Raw genomic sequence first — 27,213 nt, forward strand, 5'->3', positions numbered from 1 at the left:
AGACCAACAAAAAGCTTACTGTACTAGGTGTTAGGGGTCCTGGAGACGCCACAAGAGCAAGTAAGAAAGGACACCTAGAACAGTGCTATGGATTCACTTCCCTGGGGCTCTGGGCCTGAGGAAATGTAAGTTACAGTCCGATTTCTTTCTCATTGTTCTAGCTTGAATCCAAATCAATGTTTTTTAAACTTTACAACGCATCTACTCAGCATTTTCTCTGTCCGTCTGCTTTCTCTTCTTCATTCTATTTATTGCTATTTATTTATTTTATTATCAATCACAAAATTAACTTGTATAGTATTACAGAATTAACATTCTTTGAATATATTTAAGATACAACCCCTCCCTGATGGATACAAAGATACTAAAGAGGATATGCAATTATGATACATGTTATTTATGGGGAATGGTTACTCCCTAAACAATTTATCATTGGTTAATACTCTCTGCTTCTCTTGAAAGGACTGCTCAATTTCACAGATATTGGGTGTATGACTCAGTTCTATACTCAAATGCCTGATTGGACAGATTAGTGAGGAAGATTATGCTATTAGAAAAAAAATAAATAGCTTTACTTTTTACTTCAAAAAATTCTTGAATTAATTCGTCTGAGCAAGAAGTTTGTTAATCTGGGCAAAATCTCTCCTATCAGGACAACACATTTTCACTTGGGAAAATGGCTTACCCGAGAGTTTACTGAACAAAACTTGACTCGGAACCTCCCCTCACTCAAACGATCCTAAATTATCCTGTGACAATCCCAATCAGGTCTTATCCTTGAAAATCCCACCATCAATTCCTTGAGCACAGACCTTAAAGCTAGCTAAGCATTATTCTTTGATGTCTCCTTTTTGAGAAACTACTAGGACTGTCAAGGTAGTACTCTCCTGTACTGCAGTACATCTAAAAAAATTAGTTCTGTCTGACTCTAGCAGTCGTTTGGGGAGTCTAAGAAATGTCCCCTGAGATCCAGGTGAGACTACTACAAACCACTGCTAAGCCCATTGCAGCTCAAGGGCTTGGACTTGGAAATAGCATGCTCCCCTTCCAGCTATGAAGGGGAAATAAGCAGAACTCTTACTTCTTTTCTTTGAGTCTTCAACTTCTGAGTTCATTTTATCTCTTAGAAATGAGGAACTCTTGGGGCGCCTGGGTGGCGCAGCCGGTTAAGCGTCCGACTTCAGCCAGGTCACGATCTCGCGGTCCGTGAGTTCGAGCCCCGCGTCGGGCTCTGGGCTGATGGCTCAGAGCCTGGAGCCTGTTTCCGATTCTGTGTCTCCCTCTCTCTCTGCCCCTCACCCGTTCATGCTTTGTGTCTCTCTGTCCCAAAAATAAATAAACGTTGAAAAAAAAAATTAAAAAAAAAAAAAAAAAAAAAAGAAATGAGGAACCCTGTACAGAAATCCTTTTATTGTCTTCTCAAATTTTAAACTATTTATCTTTGGTAGAAATCTTCCTTTTATTGATAACACTACTGTCTTTATCTGTCATCATTTTTATGTGAAGTCTATTTGGGGACATTCATAGGTAAGAGAACAGGTAAGTCCATCCCTCAAGCATCCCCCAAAGATTCACTACGTCAGAAGAACTCATCGCACTGGCATCCTTGTAAGACAAAAATTGCCTTGGTTCGGCTATCAATATCTTATAAAAACTTTCCTCTATCTTTTCTTGTTTTGGCCATTAGAGTATTGTTCGGAAAGGGATGACTTCAGTCCATCTACAAAGAAATGGCCACTTGTCAATCTTGATTGGCTAGAGCCAACTTTAAGTTGGGGATCCAAACACAAGGTGCAAGAGCAACTTATTCTGCCACCATTAACAGACACCCAGGCATTTATCTCAATGTAAGTTGATAGCCACTCTGAGCCAGATTCCTGTTTCTTACATGGTTTTGCCCTATAAATCTAATTCCAGTGCTTCTCTTCATAAATGACATAATTACACAAAAGATAAGCAAGAACTTTAGTGGATATTTGGGGGAATTAAAAAAAATTAACGTTTATTCATTTTTGAGAGACAGAGTGTGAGTGGGGGAGGGGCAGAGAGAAAGGGAGACAGAATCCCAAGCAGGCTCCAGGCTCTGAGCTGTCAGCACAGAGCCTGATGAGGGGCTTGAACCCATGAACTGTGAGATCATGACCTGAGTCACCCAGGTGCACACGGGGGGTTTTTAATATTAACAAGCTTGTTCATACCAGAGGCACCTTAAACAAAAAGAGAGTAACACTGAAAATATCCATTGAGCATGTTCTTTTTTTTGAAGAAACGTCCCCAAATAAATTCAGATTCCATAACTGTTTCTTGAAAAGAGCTCTTAGTCAAGACACATGGAAAATGTAAAAAAACTCAAATGCCTCTATTGGAGACCTCCTAAATCATAACTTGCCCATAACAGCCTTTATCCCACTTGTCCTCTCCTCCCCTCTGTGCTTTTCCAGGACCCTCAGCTTCCTCTCTTTATGATCCAATTCCTTTACGTTCTGGACAGCTATAAATCCCCAAAGCTCCACTGCCACTAAAAATTAAATTCACTGTAAAACAGGGTAAATTCCTGTTCCAGGATTAGCACTCTTGCTAGACATCAATGTGAACTGCTATACATTTGTCACTAGCACTTCTATTACATTTTATAAATAAGGAAATATTTTTAAAGAAAACTCTTTATGTTTTTAGTATGCTTCATTGCACTTTTTTCTAGATTTCTGAACAAGGAGTGTCCCATTTTCATTTTCTCCCGGGTCCCACAAATTATGTAGTCAGCCCCTAAACTATTATTTCAAAGTACAGCAGGATAAGATGTTAATAAATCCATAGAATTCCTCCCTTGTGATTTTCATAAAATTGCACAAAAAAGTGGATTAAAATAGGCTGCCTTAAAGAAAATATTAGGAAATGCTATTTTTTTTAAATTAGGAATATGTGCTATCATAGGGGAAGAATATTATACTTCTATCACTATAGACCTCTGTGTATATAAATAAGAAAGCAAACAAATACAAAAATAAATGGGGAACTAGGTCATTTGCTTTATATCCCCATAGATCCTCCTCTCAGCAATTCAGATTGGGGAGGAGTTTTGTTTTCTTGATCTACTTGAATACTCTTGGTGTCTGGCTCAGAGGAAAACTACTAACTCTCATTATATGTATCCTGTTAGTATTTGTCTGTATATAGTTCTCCAAGCTGAGGTCTCTAGAAGGTTAAATGTCATTGTGTCACACTGTCATCCCATTAAATGATTCTGAAAATAATTATGCAATAAAAAGAACAGAAAAACTTGACAGTTACAGACACAGAAAAATAGTACATGATCACCGTATCTTAAACAGGGCTGCAGATCTGTATTGATTACTTCCTCAACTCATGTTGACATATAATCCTGGGGAGCAGGGAAAATTGAGACCACCTATAACCACCTCAATTAACTATTAGGACCAAGAACTGAGGCTCACCGGTGTCAACATGACTTAACTCTGTGTTCTAGGAAATTCTTGTCCAGGAACTCTAGCCAGTAGGCCAGTAAATAATGTAACTGTTTGCTTCAGAAATTTCTGCAACCAATTTGTCTGGGAAAAATAGTTTGCTCATCTGGGATAACAGCTCTCCTTTCAACAATATATTGCTCACCTGGCAAACAGCTTGCATATTAAAATAGTTCACTCATCTCTCACTCACCTTGGCACTCTCACCCCACTGCATCCACCAACCTTAAATTATTACACCACAAAACTTACTCAGTTCTGATCAGTTTTCTGCCCAGACAAACCCTAAACCACTCAAAGTAGACCTCATAATTTTACAAATATCTTTTTCTTACATTCCTGTTTAAGACACTACTGAGACTTTATTAGGGAGGTGTTTATTCTCACTTTAGTAGAACTAATAAACTGAGTTTGCTTAACTAGTGGATTCTGGGGGAACTTTCGAAGGGGTGCTAATCAACAGGCACATTCGTATCAATAAAAATAAGTGAAAACAGAGAGAAACAAGCAATAATCAACCAGGATCTCTAGAAAATGACAAAATAAAAGATCTTCTCTATCATCCTAAATTTATTGTTGGTCACACTACCCCCAAATTTTATTTCTCAAATATATTTCCCAAATATTTTAATATTCAATATATTAAATGAGTTTGGGTGGTAGAGCTATAATAAAATAGAAAATGTCACTTGGCATGTCCATCCATAGAGTTAAAATTAAGATTTATTTCCTGGACTTCGAGTCAGAAAATCTGTGATCAATATGTAGTGCTACAAATGATCTCTGTAATCTTGTAAAAGTCACTGATTCTTTGTTTAGTTCTTCCCTTCTAAAATAAGCCAAAAGCATTTACCATTTAGTATAATTTTGACTTCTCATTGTGTATCCAGTGTTCTAGGAAATGGAAATATATTTTAATGACCACACAATATTTAAATCAAATAATGTGTGTAAGATAAATTTGTAAAGTTTAAAAATTAAGCCAAATATGTAAAGTCTTCTTGTTTTCATGATCATCAGTAATAATATCTAGACTCTCTAACATGCAGAGTCAAAGTGTTTTTAAAAGATGAGATTATTAAAGTCTCTAGATGAGAACTTCTTCAAAGCCAGAGTCCATCAATATTTGAATATTTGGTCATTCTGAATTTATCAGCTTATTTTCATGTGGATGCCATAAAATCTGAGATCATAAAAAATACTAGTGAAAGTATATTACTGTCCTCTTCCAAGACTCCTTAAACAAAGTACAGAGCAACAAGGGTTGTTTTGCAAATATAACAGTTGTATTTCATGGTTATTTAATATTGTTGTTGTATAACCATCACCACTATCCATATCCAGAACTTTTTCATCTCCCAAGTGAAGCTCTGTACCCATTAAACACTAATTCCTCATTCTGCTCCCTCTCCAGCCTCTGACAATCACCATTTTATTTTTGTTTCTATGAATTTGACCATTCTAATTACTTTATGTAAGTGCAATCATTCAATATGTGTACTGGCATATTTCACTCATCATAATGTCATCAAGGTTTATCTATTTTGTAACGTATGTCAGAATTTCCATTCTTTTTCAAGATGTAATAATATTCCAATGTATGTATATACCGCATTTTGCTTATCCATTCTTCTGTCAATGGACACTTAGGTGGCTTTTACATTGTAGCTTTTGTACATAATGCTGCTATATAAACATAGGTGTTCAAATATCTCTATGGCACTCTGCTTTCTTTCTTTTTTTAAATGTTTGTTTATTGTTGAGAAAGAGAGAGTGTGCACATGAGCAGAGTGGGGAGGAAGGCAGAGACACAGGGAGACAGAGGTTTCAAAGCAAGCTCTGTGCTGACAGCAGCGAGCCCAATACGAAACTCGAACCCATGAACCATAACCTGAGCCAAAGTCCAATGCTTAGCCAACTGAGCCACCGAAGCACCTGAGACCCTGCTTTCAATTGTTTTGGGCATATACGCAGATGTGGAATCGGTGGGCCATCTGGTAATTTTATTTTTATTTTTCTGAAGAACAACCATGTCATTTTCCACAGAAGCTGCACCTTTTTGCATTCCTTCCAGGAAAGCACAAAGGTTTCAATTTCTCTACATTCTCTCCAACACTTGTTATTTTCTGTTTCTTTCTTTCTTTCTTTTTTTTTTTTTTTTGATAATAAGCATACTAGTGTATAAGAAGTTGATTTAAATGTGAGTTTGATTTGCATTTCCCTGATGATTAGTGATGTTGAACATCTTTGCATATGCTTATTGGCCATTGGGGGGCGAGGGGGGGGTGTTTATTCAAGTCCTTTGCCTTTTTTAAAAATCAGGATTGTTTGTTTGTTGTTGAGTTGTAAGAGTTCTCTACATATTCTGAATATCAATCTCTTATCAGGTTATTATTTGTAAATAGTTTCTCCCATTCTGTGGGCTGACTTTTAATTTTTTTAAGTTTATTCATTTTTGAGAGACAGAGACAGAGAGAGACAGAGCGTGAGTGGGAGAGGGGTGGAGGGAGAGGGAGACACAGAATCTGAAGCAGGCTCCATCCAGGCTCTGAGCTTTCAGCACAGAGCCCAACGCGGGCTCCAGTTCACAGACCATGAGATCATGACCTGAGCCAAAGTCAGATGCTCAACCCACTGAGCCACCCAGGTGCCTCAGGGGCTGCCTTTACTCTGTTGATAGTGTCCTTTGATACTTAGAAGATTCTAATTTTCCTACTTTAATTACCTACTTTTGGATGCAATTGCATTTCTTTTTTTTTAATGTTTATTTATTTTTGAAAGAGAGAGAGTGTGTGTGAATGTCAATGGGGGAGGCGCAGAGAGAGGGAGGACACAGGATCCAAAGTGGGCTCCATGATGACAGCAGAGAGCCCAATGTGGAGCTCGAACTCAAGAACTGTGAGATCATGACCTGAGCCAAAGTCAGATACTCAACCAAATGAGCTACCCAGGTGTCCCAGCAATTGCATTTCTTATTTGCTACCTGTGAAACACACAGGTATGGCTCACACACTCAAAAATTTACCATGAAAATTTTGTTGGAATTATACTTTTTATGAAACCCAGAATTTAATTGAGAAAGTGAGAATGTGTTCATTTGCCACCAGGAAAGAGAATACAGATGGAGAATTCTGTTAAAATAAATACAGGGAAGAAGAATCCACTGAACACTTCACTTAAAGATGAAGAAAAAGAAATATACTGAGGTACCTCATATTGAATAGGAAACAGAGCTAAAAATAAAAAGCAGATAAATCCTTCCAAGTTGGGGCTGTGACAGACTCACAGGTGGAAACCAAGAAGTACCACAGAGCCAGCTCTTGTTTTGCCCACCAGCATGAAGGGCCTCCTGCTGCACTCTGCCAAGAGCCATTATTTTCTATGCAAATAAAGGACATTTCCATAGTAAGATAAGTAGCTTTATTTTTGAGAGTGAAGGAAGAAAAAACTAAGTAAAATATGTTGGTTGTACGCTATCAAGTATTATCCAATATCTAGAAACTACAAAAGACATATACACTCAGCAGCAAGGAGAGCTCTTAAAATGCCATGTAGTAAAAATAATAGACAAGTTTTTTTTAAACAATGCAATTTATGCACATTTAAAACATACATAAAAATTAGATATTTTGCAAAGACAAAAATTCAAAGATATCTATCAAACCCAATAGAAGTGGTTGTTTTTAAGAGGGAGAAATATAAGGGTGCCAGGGATAAAATTTTAAAATATATATACAATTAGATGAGGGGGACTGTGCATAAACTGATAGGAACAGTGTGCCACATATGAAGTAAGGATTAGAATTAAGTAAACTCTGTGCATCTATAATCCCATTTTTTAAAAAGTAGGTATTATAGAGATGTAGCCAAGAACATTCATGACCATAGCAGCCAGGAAGTCAAGTTGGGACCACTTAGAGATGCCAGTAATTTGAGGTTTGTTCTTAGAAAACAGGCAACACTTCACTATGCAGCCTTCACGCAACAGCAAATGAAAATAAGGGCAGAAAGGCAGACTGAAAGAGAAATAAATGCAGCAAAATGGAGTCTGATTTATGAGCAAAAAGAATAAGGCCAGAAAGAATTCAGAAAGAAGTAGCAATAACGATAACGTAAAAAGCACTGGAAGGAGAAGTGGATTGAGAAAAAATCTGCAAAAATAAAAAAGTAAAAAGAATGCAGGAGCAAGTTAAAATAGTCCCAGTTAGAATGAGCAAACCATAATGCCCATAAGCTGGTAAAGGCATTTAGGGACCCTCTAAGAGTTCTTCCAAAGATAACAATATAATTACAAAAATTTTGAAGGAACTATGTATTTTGTTTCATTGTTTGAATTTTGATCATAATTTTTTAACTTTATGTACTTATTTTCAAAGAAAAAGAAGGAGAGAGAGCACAGGAGGAGCAGAGAGAGAGGGAGAGAGAGGGAGGGGAAATCCCAAGCAGGCTCTGCATTCTCAGCTCAGAGTCTGATGCGGGGCTTAAATTCATGAACCATGCAATCGTGACCTGAGCAGAAATTAAGAGTCTGACATGTAACTGACTGAGCCACCCAGGTGCCCCTCTGATCACAATTTTAAAGAGGATGCGTGAGCCAATGGTTTTCAAGTTTTAGTGTAAATCATCATGGTGCTTGTTAAAGCACCAAGTGCTGAGACCCATATCCATACCCAGATTGCTGAGAATTTCTGATTCAGTAGGTATGGGCTATGATCTGATAATTTGCATTTCTAACAAGTTCCCAGAGATTGATGACATGTATGTTGCTGGTCTGGGGCCCCCTTTTTGAAAACCACTGGTCTCAAAGACATTAAGAACAACTAGTCTCAGAAGATATTTGTAAAATAACTAGCTCATTGCATTGTGTTTTGCCTGGTAAAGCTTTTTCAGAGAAAACGCCTTTGCTTGGCAAATAATCAGAAGCCCAATTTCTTCAAGAAGAGGAATCTTCATGGCCACCTTATTTCTAAGAAACAGGTCAGGGCATCGCAAACAAAACAAAACACTAAATAAAACAAAATAGTAAAAAAAAAAACAAAAAACAAAAAAAAAAAAACAAAAAAAAACAGGATTTAGGGAAGCCTTAGTTTCAAGGATAAGAAGGGTTCTGAAGAGTGATCCAGAATTTGAAGTGAGAACCTGACATAAAATGTAAGTAGTAATAAGGCTGCTGGAGTATATATGTCATAAGTAATCTACCCAGAAAGTCAGTATCATGGAATGTTTTGGTATAATGTGGTGGTTAGGAGCATATTCTTAGGGATTGGTGGACCAAGATTCAGGCGCTGGTTCTTCCATTTTCTAACTGTTGTTCTGTGAGCAGGTTGTCTTGTATTTTAGCTCGGTTTCCTTATTTACAAATGGGATCACAATACACAACTGCTTTAATAAGGATAGGTAATCAGCTGTAACAAAAAACCTCAAAATGTCAGTGGCTTGACACAATATGTAGACTTTTTGCTGACACAGATTTCAATATAACTGTCCCTGACTGAAAGAATCTTTAAAGCAACCTCCTACCAGTGATTCAGACACAGGCTGATTTCATATTGTGATTCCACAATCCCATGACTTTGTTGTCCTGATGCCATTCCAACAGCAGGTGAAGGGGAGGCAGGTGGAAAGAAGAGAAAATATGCAGCACTGGACAATATTATTTAACATTCTAAGCCAAAGTGATATCACTCTCACTGAAATTCCAATGGTGAGAACTAGGCATAGAGCCACACATAGACGCAAAAAGCCAGAAAATGTAATTCTAAACATGCAGCAAATTCCTCGCAAAAAATCTACACTATGAAACGGAAGCATGAATTTTCTTGCCAACTAGCCATCTCCACCACACTAGCTTCCAGCATTTCAATATTAAACTACTAAATGTAAAGGGCTTAGGACACAGTGTTGATCGCCATTATCTTGACTTGCTGGTTTTTACTTTTTTTTCTTTTTTTTTTATCAATTTTTATTTACATTCTAGTTAACATATAGTGTATTATTGGTTTCAGGAGTACATTTTAGTGACTCAATACATACGTATAACATCCAGTGTGCATCACAACAAGTGTCCTCCTTAATACCTATCACCCATTCAGCCCATCCCCTGCCACCTCCCCTTCATCAACCCTCAGATTGTTCTCTGTAGTTAAGAGTCTCTTATGGTTTGCCTACCTCTCTTTTTTTTCCCTTCCCCTATGTTCATCTGTTTTGCTTCTTAAATTCCACGAATGACTGACTTGCTGGTTTCTAAAGGACTAATGGCTGACAGTCTTGTGAGACATGATACCATCGAAACCCAAGAGAAGAACACAGGCAGCAAGCTCTTTGACCTCAACTGCAGCAACGTCTTACTAGACACGTCCCTGAAGGCAAGGGAAAGAAAGCAAATATGAACTACTGGGACCTCAAGATTAAAACTTCTGCACAGCAAAGGAAACAATCAATAAAACTAAAAGGCAGCCTACAGAATGGGAGAAGATATTTGCAAATGACATATCTAATAAAGGGTTAGTATCCAAAATCTATAAAAAAACTCATCAAACTCAACACCCAAGAAACAAATAACCCAATTAAGAAATGGGCAGAAGACATGAATAGACACTTTTCCAAAGAAGACATCCAGATAGCTAACAGACACATGAAAAGATGCTCAACATCATTCATAATCAGGGAAATATAAATTAAAACCACAATGAGATGCCACGTTACACCTGTCTGAATGCCTCAAATTAAGAACACAAGAAACAACAGATGTTGGCAAGGATGTGGAGAAAGGAGAAACTTCTTGCACTGTTGGTGGGAATGCAAACTGGTGCAGCCACTCTGGAGAATAGTATGGAGGTCCCTGAACAAACTACAAATAGAAATCCTATAATCCAGCAGTTGCACTATTGGGTACTTATGCAAAGGATACAAAGGATACAAACATACAGATTGGAAGGAGTACATGCACCCCAATGTTTATAGCAGCATTATCAATAATAGCCAAATTATGGAGAGATCCCAAACATCTGTCGACTGATGAATGGATAAAGAAGATGTGATATATATATATATATATATATATATATATATATATATATATATACACACACACACACACACATACACACACACACACACACACACTGGATATTACTCAACCATCAAAACAAAAATAAAGAAAGAAATCTTGCCATTTGTAATGATGTGGATGGAGCTAGAATGTATGCTAAGCGAAATAAGTTAACTAGAGAAATACAAATACTATGTTTTCACTCATATGTGGAATTTAAGAAATAAAACAGATAGACATATGGGAAGGGGGGAAAAGTGAATAAAGAGAAATAAATCACAAGAAATGCTTTAGGATAGAGAGTAAATTATGAGCTGATGGAGGAGGTGGGTGGGAGAAAAGCTAGATGGGGGATGGGTACTAGGAAGGGCACTTGTTATGATGAGTACTTGGTGTTGGATGCAAGTGATGAATCACTGAATTCTACTCCTGAAACCAATATTTAACTGCATGGTAACTAACTAAAATTTAAATAAATAAAAATAAATAACTTTCACGCAGTGACCATCTAGCTTCAACAATTATCAACATTTTTTATATGTAACAACCACTTTTTATTTTAGAGCAAATCTTTGTTACCTTATCATTTTACTTGTACATACCTCAGTATTATCAGTCCTGAATAATAGTATACACACAAAAAAAATTACATTAATTCCTTAGCAATGTCTAATACTCAGACTGTGGACTTATTTTTCTCATTACCTCAAAAACATTCTTTTAGTTTTTAGTTTGGTTAATTTGCAATCAGTATTCAAACAAGTTCCCTACACTTAACTTGGTTGATATGACTCTTGGATCTCTTTTAAAGGAAAACATTTTCTCCTATTATCTAGTTTTTATTATAATGTCATTTATTTGTTGAAGAAAGTGGAACATTTGCCCCCAAAGAAATTCCTTTATTCTGGATTTGGACTATTTTATCCATGTTGTGTCATTTTTTAAAAACTTATTTATTTATTTATTTATAGAAGCAGGGAGGGGCAGAGAGAGAGGCAGAGAGAGAATCCCAAGCAGGCTCCGCACCAGCAGCACAGACCCCAATGTGGGGCTCGGACCCACAGTCCCTGAGATCATGACTGGAGCTGAAACCAAGAGTGGACACTTAACCAACTGAGCTACCAACACACCATACCATGTTGTCATTTAATATGAAAGTTCATTTCTTGTATTTCATGTAAACCAGTTGGTAGATTCTAAGGTTTTGATTAGATTTAAGTTTAATTCTTCTGGCAAGAATACTACATAGGGTGGTTGTCCTGTGTCATTCCTAGCAGGTGAGTTCAGAAGGTATATATGGTTTTATCCCTTTAATGATGTTAAGACTGATCAGTATGTGTGTGTGTGTGTGGCGGGGGGTGGGGGGGGAGGCGGGTTTACCTGGGTGGCTTAGTCAGTTAAGCGTCAGACTTTGGCTCAGGTCATGATCTCAAAGTTCATGAGTTTGACCCCTGTGTTGGGTTCTGTGCTGATAGCTCAGAGCCTGGAGCCTGCTTCAGATTCTGTGTCCCCCTTGCTCTCTGCCCATCCCCCACTCATGCTCTCACTCCCTCTCTCTCTCTCCCTCTCAAAAATAAATAGACATTAAAAAAATAAGACTGATCAATCAGTTCGTTGATACCAGCCCAATCTTGTAACAAGTTTCTCATCAACCTGTCATTTAATAATTTTAGTAGTCATTCACAATCAATGCCTAAACCCACTTGATAATGTTAATTTTATGATACTGTCTCCATTTGGAGTTGGAATTATTCTATAAAGAACTTATAAACTTTTTATTTACTCTAAAGTATCATTCAAACAGATATCATATTTTGGAATAATGAATTGGTGCCTTAAATATCTTCAAAAATCCCATTAAGTTTTCTTTTTGCATTATTATAAACTCATGGATTTTATATAAGTGACATGTGTTAATCCATTTTTAGCATTATTATTATTCTGATGCTAAAATTCTCCTACTGTTGGTCAACATGAGCCCCAACAAGATGCCTCCTGTGTCCATTATATAGTTCCAGCCCTCTTTGATAGGTTCCTTGTTTTCTGACATAACATAATACTCCTAGGCTGATCTTGAACATGTTCTGCTCCAGACCCAGAATCAATTATTTCTCTGATGTGACTTCATATCTTTTAGTGGAAAAACTGAATTGAGGAGGTACAATATAGAGTCTAGAGATCTGTCGTTATTTCTAGGAATTTTATGTGGTCAAAGGTAGAAAAAAATGTGTACGCACACAGACACACACACAATTTATATATTCACATATATACCCATTTATATATTCATGTACATACATACAAAAAGGGTAAAATAAATCATAGATACAGTACACACACACACACACACACACACACACACACACAGACACACACACACACACACACACACACACACACACAGGTATTTCCTATTCAAATTTACACAGTTTTTACTTAAAAGTTCAAATTTTATCTTGGATTTCTTTTCCTTATGCTGATAATCTTGGTTCCTGATGGCATGAATTTACTTATTATTTTTATTCTGTTATAGGATAGTTATATAATTCATAAAAATAACTTCAAAATAACCATACTAATGTTACTACAAAAAACAAGTCTGGGGGCGCCTGGGTGGCGCAGTCGGTTAAGCGTCCGACTTCAGCCAGGTCACGATCTCGCGGTCCGTGAGTTCGAGCCCCGCGTCAGGCTCTGGGCTGATGGCTCGGAGCCTGGAGCCTGTTTCCGATTCTGTGTCTCCCTCTCTCTCTGCCCCTCCCCCATTCATGCTCTGTCTCTCTCTGTCCCAAAAATAAATAAAAACGTTGAAAAAAAAATAAAAAAAAAAACAAAAAACAAGTCTGCTGAATGCAGTCTATTTTTTTTTCTGGTTTTTTTCTTTGAACATAATCCAGTAAGGATGTACAGTTAATATACTGTGCTACAAAAATCACTTCAAATATTTTTCTCTGTGTGTTTATGCCACTAACTTAGGCTAATTTTTGTCTGTTCTATATTTTAAGAACTGCCCTTTTTTTGATACAAGTTTTTTAAAACATCTACATTCACATGGTTCAAATATCAAACAAACATGGTCCAAAATCAAAATCCTAGACATTAGAAATTAGACATTTAGGGAGTCTAATTACAAACTCTTTCCCTCTATACAGTCTATTTTTTCCCTTTCCATACAATCCTTTTTATTAGCTTTTGGTTTATCCTATACTGGACATTTTTGATAATATAAGCAAATGCCTATAAATACTATACTTTCCCCCCGTTCTATGCAACAAATCTTGATGGTCCCTAATCATCATGACCCTTGGTGATGGTTTCACGATCCTTACCCCACTGCCTTTCTTCTCGGAGGAGTAGTAGCACTAATCAAGGACATTCAGAGTAATAGTAAACTCTGTAAGCAGAATTTCCCCCATACTGGTAAAATCAAGGGACCACTGTTGATGTGTGCCCTCATAGTTCCAAGGTGCCATGTAGCCTCAGAATTGAATGTGGCTCTGGCCTTGTGGCATGTACCAGGAATTTATCCTCAGAGGTTCATATTATGAAGCAGACCCACAAAATCACAGTTAAATTTTGAGAAATATATCTGATATTTTGGTTTACCATATTGGCAGTTTTCATATAACCAATCATAAAAAAAAATCACATCTTTAACGTTTTTTTTTTGTTTTTTTTTTTTTATTTATTTTTGGGACAGAGAGAGACAGAGCATGAACGGGGGAGGGGCAGAGAGAGAGGGAGACACAGAATCGGAAACAGGCTCCAGGCTCCGAGCCATCAGCCCAGAGCCCGACGCGGGGCTCGAACTGACGGACCGCGAGATCGTGACCTGGCTGGAGTCGGACGCCCAACCGACTGCGCCACCCAGGCGCCCCAACACATCTTTAATTTGTTATGGAAACCTAAATAAGATGACATTTTCAGGAATCATTAAATAAGTCTTGGAAAAGATACCTCGGAGTCCCAAATCATACAAAAATTATATCAAATGTTACAAAGTGTAAAAACAGAAGACTGTCTTTCAGTTTGACATCCTGCCTCTTTCCTAGCTCCATTATTTAAGTGTTATCAATTCATAATGAATTCATTGGTAAGAAATATAATGAATGACTTTATGGGGCACCTGAGTGGCTTAGTCGGTTGAGCGTCTGACTTCAGCTAAGGTTATGATCTCACAGCTCATGAGTTCGAGCCCTGCACCAGGCTCTGTGTTGACAGCTCGGAGCCTGCAGCTTGCTTCAGATTCTGTGTCTCCTTCTCTCTCTGCCCCTAACTCACTCACATGCTGTCTCTGTCTCTCTCAAAAATAAACATTAAAAAAATTTAAAGAAAAGAGATATAATGAATGACTTTATTAGTTGCTCATATTACATATGTACACCTGATTCAGCTTCAGAAGCATGTATTGAACCTGTGTTCTACAAAATTCACTATACTAGGCACAAAAGACAGAAAGATAAATGATGTTTCATTCTGTTCCTGTTGTTGGAAATAAAGAATAACATATATAAATGATTTCAAACTAACATGAAAAATGTTATGATAAGAATGGTCCGGGTCCATCCATGTGTTTGTAGAGGGGGAAGTGATAGTGGCCTGTAAGCAGTTCAGGTCTAAATGGTGGCTATATCAGAGGATCCTGGAGTGTCAGGTAGGTGATGGTTGAGGAAGACCCAGAATCTATGATTCTACTAACATGGGGTGTCTACTGTTCACTAGGAGTTGTTAAATTACAGGAAAAAATCACTGCCTTCACAGAGCATACATTCTAGTGGAACACACACACATAACAAACACATAAAAAATAAACACACAATATGATGTCAATAGTGACAACTGCTATGAAGAAACATTAGCCAAAGGGAAAAAAAAAAAGTAAGAAGGGTGTTGTATTTTTGTCTGGGGGCTAGCAAGGCCTCTCTGAGGAAATGGCTTGTGAACAGGGACTTGATTTAGATTATGTGGAAAGTTATGTGAGTATTGGGGAGAAAATCTTTACAAGCCAAGAGAACAGAAAACTTGGAGTATTCACAAAAAACTACAAGGAGATGGGGGAGCTGGATAAGTGCATGCTATTTATGACAGGGAGATACCATGTTTAAGCTCCACTCCCGAACAGAAGTCAGCCAACTATGGCATGCAGGCCAGCTCCTGCATGCCACATGTTTATGTAAATAGGTTTTTCGCAATAGAGCCAAACATATTTGTTTATGTATTGTCTATGGTTATGTTCTTTTTACAGCAGCAGAGTTTAGTCTTGCTTGCAAAGTCTAAATATTTGAGGTCTTGCCCTTTACAGAAAAGGTTTACTGACCCCTCCCCTAGAGGTAGCCAGTTGCCTTAATGAGGAAAGTACAGGACATGAGTGATCAGCCAGCACTTAATTAGCAAAGACACACTCCAGAGCTGTCCACCACAAGTGCTTCAGGCAAGAGCAAGAGGCCTTGCTCATTACTCAAATGAACCTACAAAATAGGTTTTCATTCGTGACCTTAGAGTCATTTTTAAATTCTTTATTTTTCTCATTCCAAATCCCAGTGTGTTATATTTTTTGGTTTTCCTTCACTACACTGTATACGTGGAATTCACCCATCTCTCACTACTTCCAGCCCTCACCCCCAATCTAAGCCACCATCACGTCTTGCAAGGACAATCCCAGTAGACTTCAAATGGACCTTTCTGCTACTATTCTTGGCCTCCTACATTGTATTCTTATCACATCGGCCAGAATCTTCTATTAACTATTGAAAGTTAGATGATGTGATTACTCTGTTCAAATTCCATCCTCACACGTCTCACTCGGTAAAGCCAAGTTCTTATCACACAATCTAGCCTCCTTACCTCTCTGACTTCATCTCCTGCCACCCCCTCGTTCACTCTTCTCCAGATACAATGGCCTTCCTGCTCTTCTACCAACACCGGAAGCCCACTTCCATCCGAGAGGCTTTGCACTTACTCTTTTGTCTACCTGGAGTGCTCTTTCTCCAATATTTACATGGCTCATTCGTCCAAGTTTTTGCTCACATATCACCTTCTCAACAAGGACTTTCAGACTTTAAATTCACAACCCTACCTCACCATCCCAGCATTAGTTACATTCATACCTTGTTTAATATATCCCCATAATATTTAATGCTTATTAAATTTACTTATTTATTTTCTTTTAGCTTCCTCCTTTATTAAGTGAAGAAAGAGATTTTTTTTGGAACTTTTTTCTTCTTCACTACTGTATCCTCAACAACAAAAACAGTGCCTGGAACATAGGAAGCAGTCAGGAAGTATTTTATGACTGAATCAATTAGATCAATCCCTCTTTTCACAAGCTGGATATTAAAGGTAGAGTTAACAGTATTCTACCTCAGTGGCAGTTTACATATTTTAGAGATACTCATCACCATGCATATATAAAGTACAGATGAACAGGGTGTAAAATCTAGTGAACTCTATTGTGTACGCTTTGCAATGATGCTGAGGACTTGATTCATTTCTAATTTAATTCCATTGCATTCAGAGAAAAGAACTGGTATGAGTTTATCCTTTTAGCTTCATTGAAATTTGTTTTATAACCTAACATATTATCTATGCTGAAGCACTATGGTGCTTGAAAAGAATTCAACTGTTTGTTGGCTGAAGTGTATTATAAATGTCAATTAGGTCAAGGCGGTAGATAGTGTTGTTCAAGTTTTCCATATCATTGCTGACTTTCTGTCTAGTTTGTGTATCAATTTTTGAGAGTGAGGTGTGGAAGTCTCTATTATTATTCATGTATCTATTTCTCCTTTCACTTTTGTTATTTTTTGCTTTACATATTTGAGGAGTACTGTCATTAGTTGTGTGTATATATGTATTCTTGCTGTATCTACCTGAAAAAATGACCCTTTCTCACTTTCATCCCTATGAAATATTCTTCCTTGTTTCGACTAATATGTTTGTCTTAAAGTCAATTTTGTCTGCTACTAATGCCATTATTCCATATCCTTGATGGTTACCATTTGCATGGTGTATCTTTTTCTTCACCTCTTTGCTCTCAGTCCATTGAGTCTGAATCTACAGTGTGTGTCTTGAGGAGAACATAGAGTAAGATCTCCCTTATTTTTATTTCAGTCTGACAATGGCTGCATTTGATTTGGATGCCTAATTCATTCTTATTCTATGTAATTATTCACGTTTGGATTTATGTTTGCCATTTTGCTATTTATTATCAAAATGGATGCAGCTATAGGTAAGAGTGCCTTGGATTCAAACTTTCCTTATCTGAATATTAGTCACTTTTCACTAACAGTGTTTCACATTTTGTTTCATTTTTTATTTTTTTAAGTGTATTTATTTATTTTGAGAGAGACAGAAAGAGAGAGAGAGAGAGAGAGATGAGTGAGATATATATAAAGAGCGTGCACACAAGCATGAGCAGGGGAGGGGCAGAGAGAAAGGGAGACAGAGAATCTCAAGCAGGCTCTGCACTGTCCAGCACAAAGCTCGATGCTGGGTTCAAACTCACAAACCATGAGATCATGACCTGAGCCGAAATCTAGACTCAGGCACTTAACTGACTGAGCCACTCAGGTGGCCCTCAGTTTGTTTTAAATCATTGTCAATCTCCAGGGCTCTGAATGTTTGTTTTTGATAATATTCTCTAGTTTTATCATTGCCCTTTGAGGATAGAATATGGTGATCTCTTCATTCTACCATGCTAGGAATCCATCCTCACCAATTATGAGGATTTTGCAATAGTTCAGGAATATATGAAGACAGAACTAGGAATGAATAGTGACAAACACAATAGAAGAGATTTAATAAACATTTAAAAGTGCACACAATTTGAAGAATAATTGTATTCAAGAAGGATAAATTCCAAGCCAATAAAACATAATGGTTAAAATTGCAGGTTTATTAGCACCACGCTCTAACCTACTGAGCTAACCAGCCAGGACTAAAATTGTAGGTTTAAATCTTAACTCTGGCACTTTAGATTGGATGACCATTTTAGGCCTCAGTTTCCTCATCTGAAAAATAGTTATAATCATTCTGGTGTAAGGACTTAATACAAACAATGCATATAAGATTGTTTACACACTGCCTGGCATCTTGCAATTTCCTAAAAATTGTAGCTATGACTTTTACCATTATTAGGTCATCCTCTGCTCCTATCAGCTCTTTGTTAAAGTCATTAATAGCATCACTGGAAACAGATCACAGCCACGTAGGGCATACTCCATAAGAGCTCTGTAAATTAAGGTACTCCTAATTCTTGCTAATCACCAATAAGAGAAATTTAAGCAACATTCTTAAAATAATTAAGAAACATACTATTTTCTATACTAAAATCTCTAAATATGTTATGGCATAATTGTCACATTAATAAGAAATAGGATATTTTTAAGAGAAGTTGTCAACTACCTTTAAAATAGCTGTCAAATTTTTCTCCCTATTTAATATATTCCAAAGGGGTTTTAAAAATAACGTTTATTTCCTCTCCATTTTTCCTCATTCCTTCAGCAAACACTGATTATTTTCCCTAGTGTTCTGAATACAGATTGAAATCAATGTGGATTTGGGGTTTATTATTTGATTAGTGCACCTGAATCATTAATGACATGAGCTCAACTCTTAAAATAGTTTGAATAAAGAGCTTCTGTCACAGATCACGCACAGGGAGACCAACAACGCAAGCCTTCATTTCTACACATTAATATTAACTACTACCTCATGCCCTAGACCTTATTTCAGTAGAAAAATCAAATGAATTCTAACATACAGCATGATGGTCATGTTTTTATTTATTTTTAGTTATTTATAATTTATACTTCCCATCCTTTCAAAATATATTTGAAGTTCCTTTTAATAAACAGATAAAGGCAAAGGAGACCAGAAAGAGATAGCAAAAGGGGTAGAGATTATTCTGTCCAGACTCTGGGCCCAGAAGGTCACTATGATTGAGCATTTCTTTTAGCCCTGACCTTCCTGGCAGCCAAGAGAAAAAGTGAAATAATGGATTACATATTCTCAGTGTCTGATTAAAGGAAATGTAATAGTATCGCAGATGACAGAAACTTTGCTTGCAATGAAATTCCTGGAGGAATTCAATTTCACAAAACCTATGCAAGACACGTTGTGTAACATATAAAACAAAAAAAGATTTCCTCAGCAGTTTGCAATAAATGAAAATATATACCTCATGTGGTCATTGGAAATTCCATGACTTCTTAATAAAAACCAAGGAAACAATACTAAATATTAGCACAGAGAATGCTTTTAATGATGACGTCACCTGTCATCTGAATTTCCACATCTAATAGACTCTGCAGAGCCACCCCACTGATTATTTTGTGGCAAAGTCTGCTCCCCTAACTCTTCTTCTCTGTGGCTTCCTAGAGACTGCTTTCTCCAGGTTACCTCCTTCTCTGATCACTCCTGTCCTGATGGACCCCCAAAGCTCTATCCTTGGCTTTTTTTACTCCACACGTTTATCCTGAGCAATTTAATTGATAAGCATGCTAACCACATACCAATGACTCACACATCCAAATAACTATTCCAGGGCTCTTTCCCGAGGTCTAGTCCTTCACGTCAACTCCTGAACGTTTGAAAGACATTTAAAACTTATTAGGTTCCTATCAGAACCTGTCTTCCTTTGTATCCTCTATCCTGGAAATTCACACCATTTCCCAAACATTACTAAAGCACATCGATCAGCTCCTCCTCATTTCTATCTCCTTACTGATTTTCCATATCTATCTGATCTTTCTCATCCTCACTGTGACTGTTTTATTTCAAGCCCTTTGCATTTTTATTTGTGTGCAAGTCTGCCTTGCTCAGCAGTGACCTCTTTGCAGGCAGGGGCCTGATTCACCTTTAAATTCTGTACCAAATACAGATGGAAACTAGAAAGCTGTTGGTTAAGTAAATACATATTTAATAAACAAATGGAAAAATAATCACATGAAGAGCTAATGAAAAGTATTGAGTTACATTCTTCACATCATATTTCATTGAATCTATGAGGCTCAATTGTAAGATATATCATTATTTTATGAGCCATTAAACAGGAGAAAATAGTACTGATTGTTGTAAGATGCTATTGATTGTCAAACACAGTCTAGTTTCAGATGTGAGAAAATATGACTAAAATAAGTGTGTCTGAAGATTGATGAAATTATGATACATTATATCTAAGTTGAATTATATCATTTTACATTGATTTCAAAAGAAACTAAAGAGCTTTGGTGCCTCAAAACAGCTGGCTGATAGCAAGGACCCCTGAGAACCTCTTTCTTCGGTTACTTTGTACAGCCCTGTTTAGCTTAGTTTGGGTCATAATGATATCATATACTTTGCCTTGTTAATTAAAGCAAGAACTACATACTCCATCCAGGTGCTCTTTCTTCTTTCACTTTCTCCTGATTCAACCATGACTCTCACCACACCCAAAGAGTATTTTTTAATTGAAGTTCAGTTGACATACAATAATATATTAGTTTCAGGTGTATAACATAGTGACCCAACAATTATATACTTTGAGAAATGCACACCTCAATAAGTATAGTTACCATCTGTCACCATAAAAAGTTATTAAAGTATTATTGACTATATTCCCTATGCTGTACTTTTTATTCCTGTAACTTATTTAATTTATGACTGGAAGTTTGTACTTCTTAATCCCCTTTACCTATTTCACTCTACCCTCTCACACTCCTCTCTGACAACTATCAGTTTTTTCTCCATATTTATGAGTCTGTTTCTGGTTTTGTTTGTTTGTTTTTTTGTTTTTTTTTTTTTTTTTTTTTTTTTGCATTTTAGATTCCAGATACAAGTGAAATTATATGTCTTTCTCCATCTGACTTATTTCACTAAGCATAAATACTTCCAGGTCCATCCACTTGTTGTGAACGGCAAGATTTCATTCTTTTTCTATTGCTGAGTAATATTCCTTTGTATACATAAATGACAATCTCTTTATCCATTTATTCATTCATGGACACTTAGTTTGCTTCCATATTTGGCTTTTATACCACAATAAACAAAGTAGCATATACCTTTTGAATTAGTGTTTTTGTTTTGTTCAAGTAAATGCCCAGAAGTGGAATTACTGGATTATATGGTATTTCTACTTTTTACTTTTTGAGGCACCTCCATACTGTTTTCCACAAAGGTTGCACCAATTTACCTTCCCACCAACAATGCAGGAGGGTTCCCTTGTTCTCACATTCCAACCAACACTTGTTATATCTTACCTTTTTGATACTAGCTATGCTGACTGGTATGAGGTGATATCTCATTGTGGTTTTTGATTTGCATTTCCCTGATGATCAGGGATATTGAGCACCTTTTCATGTGTCTATTGGCCATTTGCATGTCCTCTCTGAAAAAATTTTCACTCAGATGTTCTGCATGTTTTAAATCAGATTGTTTGGGTTTTTTCCAGTGTTGAGTTGTATGAATATTTTATATATTTTACATATTAGCCCCTGTTGGATGTATCATTTGCAAATACCTCCTCCCATTCAGTAGGCTGCCTTTTCATTTTGTTGATGGTTTCCTCTCCTGTGAAAAAGCTTTGTAGTTTGGTGTAGTCACAATGGTTTAATTTTGTTTTTGTTTCTCTTTCCAGGAAAGACATATCTAGAAAAGTGTTTCTACAGCTGATGTCAGAGAAATTACTGCCTGTGTTTTCTTCTAGAAGTTTTATGGCTTCAGGTCTTATATTTAGGTCTTTAATCCATTGTGCGTTTATTTTGTGTATGGTGTAAGAAAGTGGTCTGCTTTCATTCTTTTCCATGTATCTGTATAGTTTTACAGCACCATTTATTGAAGAGACTTTTTCCCCCATGGTATATTCTTGCCTCCTTTGTCATAGATTAATTAACCATGTAAGTGTGAGTTTATTTGTGCACTCATAGAAAGTCTGTCTTAATCTGCCCATCTGCCATAACAAAATACCATAGAATGTGGACAGGTAGCTTACACAGCAGAAATCTATTTTCTCAGAGGTCTTGAGGCTGGAAGTCCAAGATCAAGATGCCAGCATGGTCAGGATCTGGTGAGAGTTCTCTTCCTGGCCTACAGATGGCTACCTTCTTCCTGTGTCCTTACAAGTGTACAGGAGGAGTGAGAGCTAGCTCTGATTTCCCTTCATCTTCTTATAAGAGCTCTAATCTGTTTCTGGGGACCCACTGTCATGACCTCATCTAAACTTAACTACCTCTAAGAACCCATCTTCAAATACTATCATATTGGAGGGTTAGGGCTTCAACATGAATTTGGCGGGGGGGGGGGGGGGGGGGGGTGGAGTACAAAAACATTCAGTCCATAACAGAGTTCCCATCACACAAAGCACCTGGCTCAATTTTGTTTCCTTCCTGGGCTCCACTTTTATTTAAAAAAATTTAGAAAGTTAGAGAAAATAATCTCCTTTCTTTGGTCTAGAAAAGAGAGAAGATATCCCGAACCTTCTGCCTGTCCTCTTCGGGACTGTGTTTTGAGACCACACATACATGGAGTAATTAAGTGGTAATTCACTGATGCTTTCAAAACTTGGCTAGTTGTCAGACTTTGCAGAGAAGTGATCAAACAGCAGTTGTTTCTAGAGGCATAGCTGGAAAAGCAATGCTGTTGTGATGGGAAATGAAAAGTAATTAATTAATTCATTCATTCATTCATTCATCCATCCATTCAATAATGATAGTGCACTTATGATTTGCCAGGCATTGTGGTATAGCCTTCATCCATGTATCAAAGTGGGTTTCAGTGGTGCACTACTCTAGAAACTTCAGATATTAGGAATTCTCTCTTAAGCATTTGAAATGTCTTGGAAATTTAATTCTATTTTGTAATTACTGTGAGAACTCCAAACTACCAGTCACACTTATGGTATAGGGAAGCGGCAAGATGGGGAGGATTTTCTAGTAGTTTCTGCTTTGAAATCCCAGATGATAATATTCTCACATGAACTTTGCCTCATCTCCACAACATTAGGTTCAAGCAGGAAAAAGGGCCTTTTTGGCTCCAAATCTAGCCTAGAGCTGTCTGTTTATAACTCACTTTCCCCTTTAAAGTTAATAGCCCTGTGTTTTTTGTTGTTTGTTTGTTCATTTTGTTTTTGTTTTTTCCCCCTGACTTTATCTACATAAAAATACTGAATGAAAGAAGAAAGATGAAGAATAATATGATCCCAAACTTGTGTCAATGGTGGCTAGTCTTGCACCATTTCTTTGTAAAAACTCATTCACTGCTTTTGGTAACTGGGCTCTTCCATGGACTTGCACTTCTTCCACAGACATCCCCAGATCATTAATTTACTTATTTCCACTGGTACAGATGATGGTGATGATGAAGATGATGATAATGAAGATGAAGATGATGATGATAGTGAAGAAGAAGATGATTAGAGGAGAGAACTGTATATTGACTACTATGATACAGGTTTTAGGCTAAGAATTTTATTTATTCCCAATAATAGTTCCATGAAGTAGAGCTATTATTAAGTTATTTTGAGAATGAGATTAAGTTTTACAGAGGTAAGTAATTTTCCTAGGGTTACCTAACTGGAAAATGGCAGAGCTGGATGTGAAGCAAGGTCTGCTCATTCCAGATCCAAGTACATAACTATGGTAGGTATAGCCAGCTTTGGAATTTGCCATCAGAAGGAACCTAGCTCCAGCAGTTCTTATTGGTGTGTTCTTAGGCAACTTGAAGAACATTTAAGATTTGGTGCCTTTATTTGTACACATTAGACTAATATGCTTTTCTTCTCAAGATCTGTTGTGGGGACACCTGGGTGGCTCAGTCAGTTAAGCGTCCAACTCTTGATTTTGGCTCAGGTCATGATCTCACAGTTCGTGAGTTCAAGCCTCACACAGCCTGCTTTGGATTCTCTGCCTCCCTCTCTCTGCCCCTTCTCCTCTTGTTCTCTCTCTGTTTCTCTCTCAAAATAAATAAACTTAAAAAAAAAAAAAAGAATAGTTGTGAATACTTGTAAATATAATGAAGGAACATGGCTTTAAGGTGGTCATTGTTGGTTTCTTTCCTTTTAGAACGACCTGTTAACAATTTCTGGTGCTACATACACTAAATTGGTGTTCTAACATTTAAAATTAAGATTTTAAAATTAATAAACTCCTTTTTTATATAACAGTTTCAGATTAACATAAAAATGAATAGGTAATATAGAGAGTTCCCATATACCCTCCTCCCCCATATACAATCTCCATTATTATTAATATTTTGCATTAGTGTGTGAGATATGTTGTAATTAATGAGCCAATATTGATACACTATTATCAACTAAAGTCCCTAGTTTGCATTAAGTTTTATTCTCTGTGTCATACAGTTCTATGGGTGTTGATAAATGCATAATGTCACGTATCCAACATTGTAGTATACACAATAGTTTCACAGCCCCCAAAATCCCTTGTGCTCTATGTATTCATCCATTTACCTCACTTCTCTGAGTCCCTGCCAACCACATGTCTTTTTTACTGTTTTTATAGTTTTGCTTTTTGCAAAATGGCATATAATTGGAATCAAGCAGGATGCAGACCTTTAGTTTAGCTTCTTTCAGTTAGCAATATGCATTTAAGTTTCCCTTATATCTTTCCATGGCTTGATAACTCATTTCTTTTTAATACTGAATAATATTCCATTGTATGTATATGCCACAGCTTGTTTTTCCATTTACTTATTGATGAACATCTTGGTTGATTCCAGTTGGAGACATTATGAGTAAAGCTGTTAGAAACATTTATGTACCCATTTTTGTGTGGACGTGTTTTCAAATCAAGTGGGTAAATACCTAGGAACACAATTGCTGGATCATATGGTAAGATTGTGTTTACTACCAAACACTCTTCCAATATGGATGTATCATTTTGCATTCCCAACACCAATGATTAGGAGTTCCTAATGTTCCACATCCTTTGCAGCATATGCTATGGTGAATTATTTGGACTTTAGCCATTCTAATAAGTAGTATTGATATCCCATTGTATTAATTTGTAATCCCCTTATGGAACATACTGAATATATTTTAATATGTTTATTTGCCATTTGTAGATACATATCTGGTGAAGCAGTGTTTCATATTTTTTACCCATTTCTTATTAGGATATTCATTTTCTTAGTGTTGAGTTTAAAAGTTCTTTGTAGGGGTGCCTGGGTGGCTCAGTCGGTTAAGCGGCCGACTTCAGCTCAGGTCATGATCTCGTGGTCCATGAGTTCAAGTCCCGCGTCAGGCTCTGTGCTGACAGCTCACAGCCTGGAGCCTGTTTCAGATTCTGTGTCTCCCTCTCTCTGACCCTCCCCTGTTCATGCTCTGTCTCTCTCTGTCTCAAAAATAAATAAACGTTAAAATAAATAAATAAATAAATAAATAAATAAATAAATAAAGTTCTTTGTATATTTTGTATACGAGTTCTCTATTATATGTCTCACAAATATGTTCTCTCAGCCTGTGGTTTATCTTTTCCTTTTCTTCACAGTGTCTTTTGCAGAGCAGAAGCTTTAATATTATAAAGTCCAACTTATCAATATTTTCTTTCATGGATCATGCTTTTGGTGTTATAGTTAAAAATTCACCATCACATCCCAGGTCACCTAACTTTTTTTCTCTGTTATCTTCCTGAATTTTTATAGTTTTGTATTTCACATTTATGTTGATAATCCCTTTTGAGTTGACTTTTGTGAAAGATATAAAACCGATGTGTGGATTCACTTGTTTGCATGTAATGTCCAATTATTCTCACATTGCTTGTTGAAAATATACCATTTACCAGTATCTTTTGAGGAACTTTTTTTTAGTTCAGACCTCATAAGTTTGTTAGGATTGAGCTTTCTTTAGCAGTTCTACACTTACTTTTACTGCTGAGGAATAGCCTATTTTAATCTACGACAAAAAGTGGGTTCTACTTTGGGCCTAAGCCATTGGTGATGTTTTTTGTTTGTTTGTTTGTGACCTTTGGGGTATGCTTAAAAATGCTGTTAAAATAAAACTGAATTTAAAAAAAGAAAATGATATCCAAGAAAGGTCCACGCCTCAAGGTCTTTAAAAAAATATGTGAGATAATTGCTTGTCAACTATTTGCTTAAAGGGTATTCTCTCCAGCTCAAGAAAAAAACAGGCTAGCTTTTTGATCTTATTCCCTATGTTACCTTTTGGCACATCTCTTGACAACAGTCTGACTAGGTAGTAGAATTCAGTCTTGTCCAGTGGATGTTTTAGCCATTTTTTTAAGGCTCCTTCTTCAACTCTTTTCTTCTCCCTGTTAAACATAAATTCACAAAGGGAGTCAAAAGCTTTTCATATTTTCTTATAATACTGCTAATGAAAAAAGATGCTGAAAGATTTCACCTAATGAAAAACCCAAATGTTTGCATTTTTTATAGAATGCTACTCTTTCACCCAAAGAATATTCCATTGCTTGCAGAATGTTAAAATGCGTTGACTGGATAAACTTAAGAGATAACATATCACCAATCTCCTCCTGAATCTGTTTCTTTTGAGGTTATTTTTTGGGGAAGGTGATATAATCATAACAAGAAATCAGGATGCATTGAATTATATGTAATAAAAACATAATTAAATGTTTTAACCAGGAAAGGGACTTATTTTCTTAGCAAGAAGACTGAGATTGGCAATTCAGTGCTGATTCAGGTGTTCAAGCAAACGGCATCTTTCAGTCTCCC

The 27,213-nt window shown here is 36.7% G+C and overlaps 1 long non-coding RNA gene across 3 annotated transcripts in view; it reads right to left on the reverse strand.

The window, feature by feature from the left end:
• The window catches only part of LOC147577305 (uncharacterized), a 740,585-nt gene that overhangs the window by 391,630 nt on the left and 321,742 nt on the right, over positions 1 to 27,213 (reverse strand). For all 3 annotated transcript variants that reach the window (XR_015240129.1, XR_015240130.1, XR_015240131.1), the window contains exon 5: positions 26,680 to 26,789. This is a non-coding gene — a long non-coding RNA (uncharacterized LOC147577305). The remainder of the gene's footprint in view (positions 1 to 26,679; positions 26,790 to 27,213) is intronic.

Source organism: Puma concolor, chromosome C2, assembly GCF_028749965.1.
Source record: "Puma concolor isolate L17-30 chromosome C2, mPumCon1.1.hap2, whole genome shotgun sequence".
Lineage (NCBI taxonomy): Eukaryota > Metazoa > Chordata > Mammalia > Carnivora > Felidae > Puma > Puma concolor.